Consider the following 9,516-nt stretch of genomic DNA (forward strand, 5'->3'; position numbering starts at 1 on the left):
AAAACACCACACTGTACCCCCAAAGTGCATCAATGTACACAGTTACCATTCAATAAGAAAAAAAAAAAAAAAGCTGCAGTTTCTAATCCATGAACCACAGACCAGTACCAGTCTGTGGCCTATTAGGAAATAGTCTCACACCTGGAGGTGAGCAGTGGGCAAGCCAGGGAAGCTTCATCTGTATTTACAGCCACTCCACATCACTCACATGAGCTCCACCTCCTGTCAGATCAATGGTGGCATTAGATCCTAATAGGAGCATGAACTCTACTAGAGTCATTATGGGGGATCTAGATTACACACTTCTTATGAGAATCTAATGCCTGATGATCTGAGGTGAGGCTGAGGCTGTGACATTAGCACTGGGTATAACTTCCAATACAGATTATCATTAGCAGAGAGGTTTGGCTGCTCAAAGACCCTAATAAATTGATTGCTTTTAGACTCATATCAAAACCCACTCCCCTGCCCCTGATCTGTGGAAGAATTGTCTTCCATGAAACCCGTCCCTGGTGCCAACAATGTTGGGGGCATTATAGATATAGAGTATCGTGTCAATGCTGCAGAAATATTTTTAAGATGACAATATGACCAAATAGAAAAAATAAGTATTATTTGTTATGAATAAATCATAAAATAAAGATAAACTAATTAAAGTTGTAAGAAAAATAACCTAGAATGCATAATAGTTACCAGTAAGTGAGTAGAGTTTGAAATATTTAATATAGTCTTATTCGTTGTCAGATGATATTTAAAATATAATTAAATCACTGAAAAAATCAGAATAAGTATAACTGTTTGAATATGGACTAAAGCAATATTTTTGGAAGCCTAAGAAAATTAAAATTAAGCATAATGATCCCAAGTGCATGCATAGAAAACACTAAAAAACGTTGGCAAAATATCTGACAGATAAAACAAAGTATTCTATATAGTTTGAGAGCAATTAAAATATAACTTTCAGTATTTAATTTATTTTCAAGGCATTGTTTCACTTTGTAACCCGGGCTGGAGTACAGTGGCATGATTATGGCTCACTGTAACCTCAAACTCCTGGGTTCAAGTGATCCTCCTGCCTCAGCCTTCTGAATAGCTGGAATTACAGGCATGTGTCACCATACCCAGTTAAGTTTTTCTTTTTTATTATTTTTTGTAGAAAGAGAGGGTCTCACTATGTTGCTCAGGCTGGTTTCAAACCCATGGGCTCCAGCAGTTCTCTCACCTCAGCCTCCCAAAGTGCTGGACTTACAGATATGAGCCAACACTCAGCCCAAAATATTATATTTAGGGGTAAAAATAATATCAAAAATGTTACTAACATACCAAACTATTGAGATGAGGCCAACACAGTATTGAGAAGAATATTCCAAATGCCCATAAATACTTCTGAGGGGAAAAGAACTAATAAAATTAAATATAGTAGTAAATTTTTAGTTACAGAATTAACAGAAATTATAACAAAAATTCCTGGAAAGCATGATTAAAGAATGAAGACATGTGAGAGAGTAAATGAGAAAACAGTTGAATAGATAAATAAATCCAGAAATTAATTATTTGAAAATGGGAATGAACTTAATAAAATTTAATGCATCTTGCAAAAATAATAGTAAGAAAATAGAAAGTGCATACATTCATTAACAGTGACAAAAATAGAAATGTAATTATAGCTTGTGATGACTTTTTCAATTATCAGAACATACTACTGGCAACTTTATGCTAATAAATGTTAAAATATACCTTAAAAGTGATGTATATAAGAAATAAATAGTAAATATCATATAATTTTTAAAAATTTTAGGTTTATGGATACAAACAATGCCCAGCTCAAGACAGTTCAACACTTTTAAAACTATAAAGGAAAACCTTATGCTCTTTCCCCCTAATGTCTTCAACACTAAAAAGGAACGGCTATTTTCCACAGAAACCTTGATACCAATATTTGACAAAGGTAGTGATCCAAAATAAAAATGCAGATAAATCTTGCTCATAATAAAGAGCCAAATATCCTAAGTAAAATACTAGCAGGTCCAATTCCCTAACATATTGCACAGACCATAATAATACGCAGTAACAAATCTTGCTCAGAAATGCAAGAGACTGACATGTTAGAAAATCACAAGGTGGGAAGTATTGCATTAACTGTAAGAAGAACTTCCCAATCCAAGCAGTGTGAGCTTGTGAGAGATCTCATTGAGAATGGCAACTGCAGTCCTCTCCACTTCCAGAAACGCTCAGACACAGGCATACAATGAAAGACACAATGTCACGGCTTTCCTTCAAGTCCCATAAATGTTAAAACTGCTGAGGGGCTGCAAACCAGTACAATCTTTTTGGAAGGAAGTATGGAGAACCCTCAAAGAACTCAAACTAGACCTCCCATTTGATCCTGCAATCCCATTACTGGGCATCTACCCTAGGGTGACCAGATTTTAACATTGGTAAGGCGGAACAACATGACTGGGGGGCGGGGCAGGGCAGGGCCTGACAACAATGCAAACTTTGATAAGCAGTTCTTAATAATCACTTCTCAGCAATTATTTGTTGTTATTACAGTGTAACATTATAAAATTAACAAAAATAATATAAAACTCATATTCTGGTGAAATAGCCGCATGGCAGCCATAAACCGTATATTCCCTTCTTGTTCTCCCACCCATTCATGCATTCTTTCCAAAAATTGGGACTTTTTAAAGTGCTGCGGGATGCAGGACAAATTGTTGAAAAACGGGCCTGTCCCCCCAAAAGCGGGACGTCTGGTCACCCTAATCTACCCAGAAGGAAAAAAATCCTTTTATCATAAGGACACTTGCACCAGACTGCTTATCACAGCTCAATTTACAATTACTAAAATGTGGAAATAGCTTAAATGCCCACCAACCCAGGAATGGATTAATAAGCTGTGGTTTATGTATACCATAGAATACTGCTCAGCCACTAAAAAAGACGGAGACTTAACATTTTTTGTATTAACCTAGATGAAAGTGGAACACATTATTCTTAGCAAAGTATTACAAGAATGGAGAAACAAGAATACTATGTACTCAATTCTGATATGAGAATAATTAATGACCTAGTACACGGCGGGGGATGGGGAGAGAAGAGAGAAGGAAGAAGGGAGAGGGTGGGGGGGTCACAGTGGTTGTTACAACTTTTGGAGGTGGAATACTATTATGGGAGGGTCTTTATCTCACACAAGCAATCAATGTAACCTGGTTCTTTGTATTATCAATTAATTCCCAACAATTAAAAAAAATTAATAGAATTCACTATCCATTCTTGATTTTTAAAGTCATAATAATTCATTGTATTAACATTTTTGTAATAGCAAAAAGCTAGAAGAATTTGATATGGTAGTCAGAAATACAAATGTATGTATTTATTACCAGTATATATTTGACAAACCATCAGGAAATATTTTCTGATTGTTCTAGCCAGTTTAATAAAGCCATAGAAAGAAATGAGGTATAAATAGTGGAAACAATATATAAATTATGATTATTTGTAGATATGATTGCCTACCTATTAAATTACAAACTCAACCTAAAAACAAATACAATGAATAAGACATTCTAGTAAGGTGTCCAACACCAAAATGCAAGCACATATACTCACACATGTACTTTTGTTGTATACCATAAGTAACTAATTAAAGAGAATAATTTTAAATGTTTCCATTCACAAAGGTAACACAAAAAATAACCAGGACCATGTTTCAAAAGATGTAAGACCTATATTAAGAAAACACTAATATTTTACACTGGAGAAATGACATAAAATCTTAATAAAGAGTTAATACATCATTTTTCTTCTTTTTTTATATCATTTTTCTTTTTTTTTTTTACATCATTTTTCTTGATGGAAAAGTACATCTTGGTAAAGCTGTTAAGTTATGCCCAGATAATTATAATTTATAAATATTTATAAGTATATTTTAAATAACATAATATAATTTATCATTATAATTCAAAAACTGTACAATTGGGAATATAATAATACACAGGCTGGTAAACCAATATAGCCCTGAGTAGTATGTGTAAATGTCTAGCATATGACCATGACATTGCAGGTGAATAGAGGGTAAATAGCAAACTTGAGAAATGAGGTTATGACAATTGACTAAGTGGATAATATTGTCTCATGAAAATATCTCCACTTACAAAAGTAATGCAAAAACTATTGAGGACCAAATATTAAAAGTGCAAGACCTATACAGGAAAACTATAAATGAATTCATGAAACCTAAAATGAATTCAATGTGGTCCAAAATTTAATGCATTAGAATGAGAATACCTTTTCAAGTAGATGGCAAAGTCAAATTTACAAAGTAAATGATTGTTGTGCTACTTCAGACAATTTGAAATGTTTGTGCACCAAAATGTATGTGAGTGTATGCATACTATTAAAAAGATAATGACAAAAGAGAAAAAAGTAAAATATTTGCATATTAGATTTCAAGTGAGGAATCACTTCAATAATAAACTGGCATAAACTTTTAGGAGTTTGATTACACTAAAGCATTAAGAGCCTTAAGAATCTTTGTAATAGTTCGCTACCAGTTCATCTCCTAGGATTTTGGGGGGCGTAAGAAATGTACTCAGCCCTACTAGGAAACTAATTTATAGCTTTCATAGGAAAGCTATAGCCCAATTATAGTCCAAAGAACATGGGGATGGGGGAGAGGAAGGGAGGGGAGGAGGGAGAATGGGTGGAGGGAGGGTGATTGGTGGGACCACACCTATGGTCCATCTTACAAGGGTACATGGGAATCTTTCTAAATGTAGAATATAAATGTCTTAACACAATAACTAAGAAAATGCCATGAAGGCTATATTAACCAGTTTGGTGAAAATATTTCAAATTGTATATAAAACCAGCACAGTGTACCCCATGACTGCATTAATGTACACAGCAATGATTTAATTAAAAAAAAAGAAATTAATTATATGTTTTATTCTCTAGGATGTTTTTGAGACATTGTTTAAATGTTTGATCTTAAAGGGAATCGATCTGGTTAGTTATGGTAACTCAGTGCTTGGAAAATGATCTGGGCAATTGCTCACTTTTCTCCTACTAGTATTCTCTCCAAGTTGCTTCCCAAGAAACTCTTTTATGGAATCTACCAAGCATTTGGGTGGGAAGGTAAGGGAGGTGTTTTATGTCACACATATACAGAGACAGAATTGAAAGCCCCAGGAAGCATTTCTCTTCTCCCCAGACCATCCTTACCATACTGTCACTAAGATCCTTTTTTCTCCCCTACCTTTACCCAGCACCCCATTGCTGGCTCCTCATGCTGCCTCCCAAATTTTGAAACTGATCCTCACATCCCTCTTCCCTGTGTATGCACAGAGCAATTCAGCTATGCTCCAGTCACTCTTTCTAACTTGTCTACTCAAACCTGCAGCATGCCCAGCACCCCATAAGCCCCGGAATGATGAGAATCCATCCTCACCAGAAGGCAGTAAAGACTCATAAGTAAATTTTTTCTTTATATAGAAATAAGCAAAATAAATCCATTTTTCTAATAAATATTTATGCATAAATAAAAATGCATTTCTATACATAAACATATATTTATACACACAGTGGATCCTTGAACAACATGGCTTTAAACTGCTCAGGTTCACTTATGTGCATTTTTTTTTAATAAATACACTGGAGGCGGCACCCATAGCTCAGTGGGTAGGGCACCAGCCACATACACCCAGGCTGGTAGGTTCAAACCCGGCCTGTGCCAGCTAAAAAACAACAATGACAACTATAAGAACAACAAAAAAAAGGTAGCTGGGCATTGTGGCAGGCACCTGTAGTCCCAGCTACTTAAGAGGCTGAGGTAAGAGAATTGCTTAAGCCCAAGAGTTTGAGGTTACTGTGAGCTGTAACACCAGGGAACTCTACCCAGGGCAACATCTTGAGACTCTGGCTCAAAAAAAAAAAAAAAATACATTGGAATATTTTTTGGAAATTTGCAACAATTTGAAAAAACTCATAGATGTGCTGTATAGCCTAGAAATATGGGGGAAAAAATAAAGTTAACTTTGTCATGAATGCATAAAATTTATGTTGATTCTATTTTACTCATGTGTTAATCATTTCTTTAAGTTATTGGTAAGGCTTCTGATCAACAGTTGACTATTAGAAGTTAAGATTTGGGGAGTCAAAATTTGCACATGGTTGTCAGTGACCTTAACACTCTTGTTGTTTGAGGGTCATACACATACACATGTATGTATATACACACACACACATATATATACAGATATACACTGTAGAATTTCTGTCATTGACCACCCAAGGGACTGTAACAAACTGGCCTACATACAGAGGAGGTCAGTGTAAGGAACTAGACCTACTGTATACATATATGTGGTACATGTCCAGTTTATGAAAATTAGGTCAATTTAAGAAGGTGGTCAAGTATGAAGGCTCTACCATAGATATACAGGGTGTCCTAAAAGTCACCACACAAAGAGAAATTGTAGTTAAATGTACTTTTATTTTCAAAATACTCATTACACAATTTTACAAACAGGCGGCCAAGATAGAGAATATTTTGTGAATATTTTGTAAAATTGGATAAAATAATTTGTAAATGAAGACACATTTAGCTACACGTTTCCATTTTCACCATGTATGACAACTTTTGGGACACCCTGGAGGGGAGAGAGATTAGAATATGTAGGAATTCCATAAAATTTTACTTTTTTCTATGACAGAAACAATGAGCTGTACAACAGAAGATTTATTCTCTACTATCATAATTGTCTTGGATTAGGCTCCCTGGAAACAGAGCCAGGGGGGAGAGAGAGAGAGATTTAGAATTGGATGAAAAGATGTTACATATACCTATAAAGAACTGAGAGGCAGGATTCAGTAGAGGGAGAAGTCAAAACACCTTGGAGTTGCAACCAAGTTTTTAGATGATGCTACAGAGAGCTCTGGAGCTGGGACAGCCCTTCAGAATTTTCCCAAAATGAGGCAAGGGGGCTAGGCTGTGAACTAGCCAGTCATTAGCCACACTCAATGTCCTGTGAACCTTCTGCTGCTGCCATCACAGTGGTCTGAATAGGATGACCACTGTGGAAATGAATTCCTAGGGGAGGCTGCCCTGACAGAACAGCCTCTAGGACAGCCACTGAACTAGGTCTTACCCAGAGAATGTGCATAGACGTGATGCTTTCAACCATTTGACAAGGTAATTAACAAATAGACATGCTATCCTGTGTGAGTCTGGAGAGCTTAGGCTATACTATGACACAACTCAAATATTCCAGTAATTTGTAACACAGCAAAAGTTTACTTCTTCCTAATGCAATGTTCTCTGTGCATTTATACACTTCTCCAGGGCAACTAACATCGATCTATTCACTCAGGGATCCAGCCTGCTTCAGTCACATGGCTGTGATTTCTCAACCTGAGGCATTCATATTCACGGTACAAAAGAGAGATGGGGAACTGGATCGTGCATGGATTTTTCACTGTCTCTGCCTAGAAGTGACACACATTATTTTTCTCACATCCCATTGTCCAGAACTAATTATAATGATGCTACATAACAGTAATGGCAGAGTATAGTTTTCCTGGAATAAGGAATAAGATGTGGGATGTGGTGAACATAGCTTTGCCTCTGCCACACATCTCATCTTTTTGTTTCTGGTGTGCCAGCAAGAAGGGAATGACTCTCTGGGAGTGGCAGCACTACCACACAGGAGATGGGAGTCCCTAAATTTCCACATGGAGGGCACTTGGCCAAACACTCATATTGGACTGAACACAAAATAAACTTCTATTAAGACATTACACTTATTAGATGTATCTATTACACCATTAGACTTATGTATCTAGTGTCATCTTAACCACTATATATGTTCTTTTCTTAAGGCTTTCCTGAGTTTTTAAATTTTCTACAGTTGTCATGTATTACTTTATAACTCAAAAAAATATTTTTAAGAAGGCAAGAAAGATATTTCTCATTAGAAATCAGACTGGAAGAAGGCTGAAGGTCATTGCCACGCTCCTTGAGGGGAAGGATTGCATCTGAAGTCTTTGTACTCAGGAACTGGGAGTAAGTCAAAGTCTTCTAGGTGCTCATTCATTCGTCCAGAATTTACATGTATAATCACGGCATCTATAGATCTCTGCCAAGCTGGATCTAGGTGCTCAGCGTTTATTGTTAAAATATACAGCTGACAATCTGAATAGATAGATACACTTTCAAAAAGAAGAGCAGCCAGAATATCCAACCATGCTCAGTGCTTTAGAGAAATCTCTGCTGCTTGTTCTTGCTCTTTGGAAAGCCACTTTTTACCTTGACCTTTGAGAACGTTTATGATGTGACATAACCTCCTCCATAGGGTCATTTCCTGTCACTGTGCGTATGCAGTTTATGATATAGTTAAGTATCACTCTTCAGGCCATCACTGTGTCCTCCCCCACACTTCAGCACTTTTGGCCCAGGCTGTGCCCTCTTCCTAAAATGCTGTTTCTTTCCTTAAACTCCTACCCATCACCAGCTCATTTTTCAAGCTGGAGAATGAATGTTTTCTCCTGTAGGAGGAATTCTAGGCAATGAATTTTCATCCATCTGTTTTGATGGTGACTATTTGTGCCTCTGTGGTGGTGTCACAATGTTGACTATGCCTCTGGGTGATGTTCTTGTCTATACATTTCTCTTCCTCACCAGACTAGAATCCACCAAGTGCAGCTCCTATTTGCCCTGGGATCACATTGAACGTGTCTTATTCAGAATTGTTTCATAACCCACCACAGTGCCTGAACAGTCATTGTAGTAAATGGTCATTGTATCAATAATCAACTAAACTCAAGCCAGAGACTTTATTCTTTGCTTTCAAATGCTTAAAAGTCTGAAGTCTTTTTGCATCTTCTTATTTGGGATTAGCACACATAATGCTTGACCCCTCTAAAGTTTTCATCACGCAGGGTCTCTAAAGTTTTCATCCCAAGCTGAGGTCTGGACTCACATGTGAAATGTGGGATGCTGCGGAGTAAGTGTTCTTGCTTGCTTTTAAACTGGGCATGGAGGGAGAAGGTTATAACATATATGGTAACATTTAGATTGCCTTTCAATTAAATATCTTAAAATTACCTAAAAATGTAATTTGAAGCCATTGTCTTGCTACATTCATTCCATTAAAAAAAAAAAAAGAACAAGAGCCATGCCAAATGGTATTGCTATTATCAGGGTCATGTTCTGATGACTTAGAAATTGGGATACTTTTAAAGATATTTATAGGATGTGATAATAGAAAGTTGAAATTTCTTAATATAATTGATTTTTAAAACATAAAATATTTTAATGGGCTCAGTAAAAACAACTTTAACCCAACACATTTGTCTCAGTGTTAAATGTCTTTCAATGAGAATGTTGTCACATTTGGGTGATTATGGAGGATATATTTTTCAAATATTAAGTACAGGCAAGAATTTTTATTTGTGTGAATTTATTGAGTATATGAGAAAATCTTTTACTTTTATATAATGGATAGTGATCAAGTC

General features: G+C 36.1%; 1 pseudogene; it reads right to left on the reverse strand.

Annotated features, from left to right (window-relative positions):
* LOC100957239 overlaps positions 1-280 on the reverse strand; it is a 4,792-nt pseudogene extending 4,512 nt beyond the window's left edge.
* Between the last annotated feature and the right edge of the window lie 9,236 nt (positions 281-9,516).

This window comes from Otolemur garnettii, unplaced genomic scaffold, assembly GCF_000181295.1.
Source record: "Otolemur garnettii isolate 467f Iridium unplaced genomic scaffold, OtoGar3 scaffold00079, whole genome shotgun sequence".
NCBI lineage: Eukaryota > Metazoa > Chordata > Mammalia > Primates > Galagidae > Otolemur > Otolemur garnettii.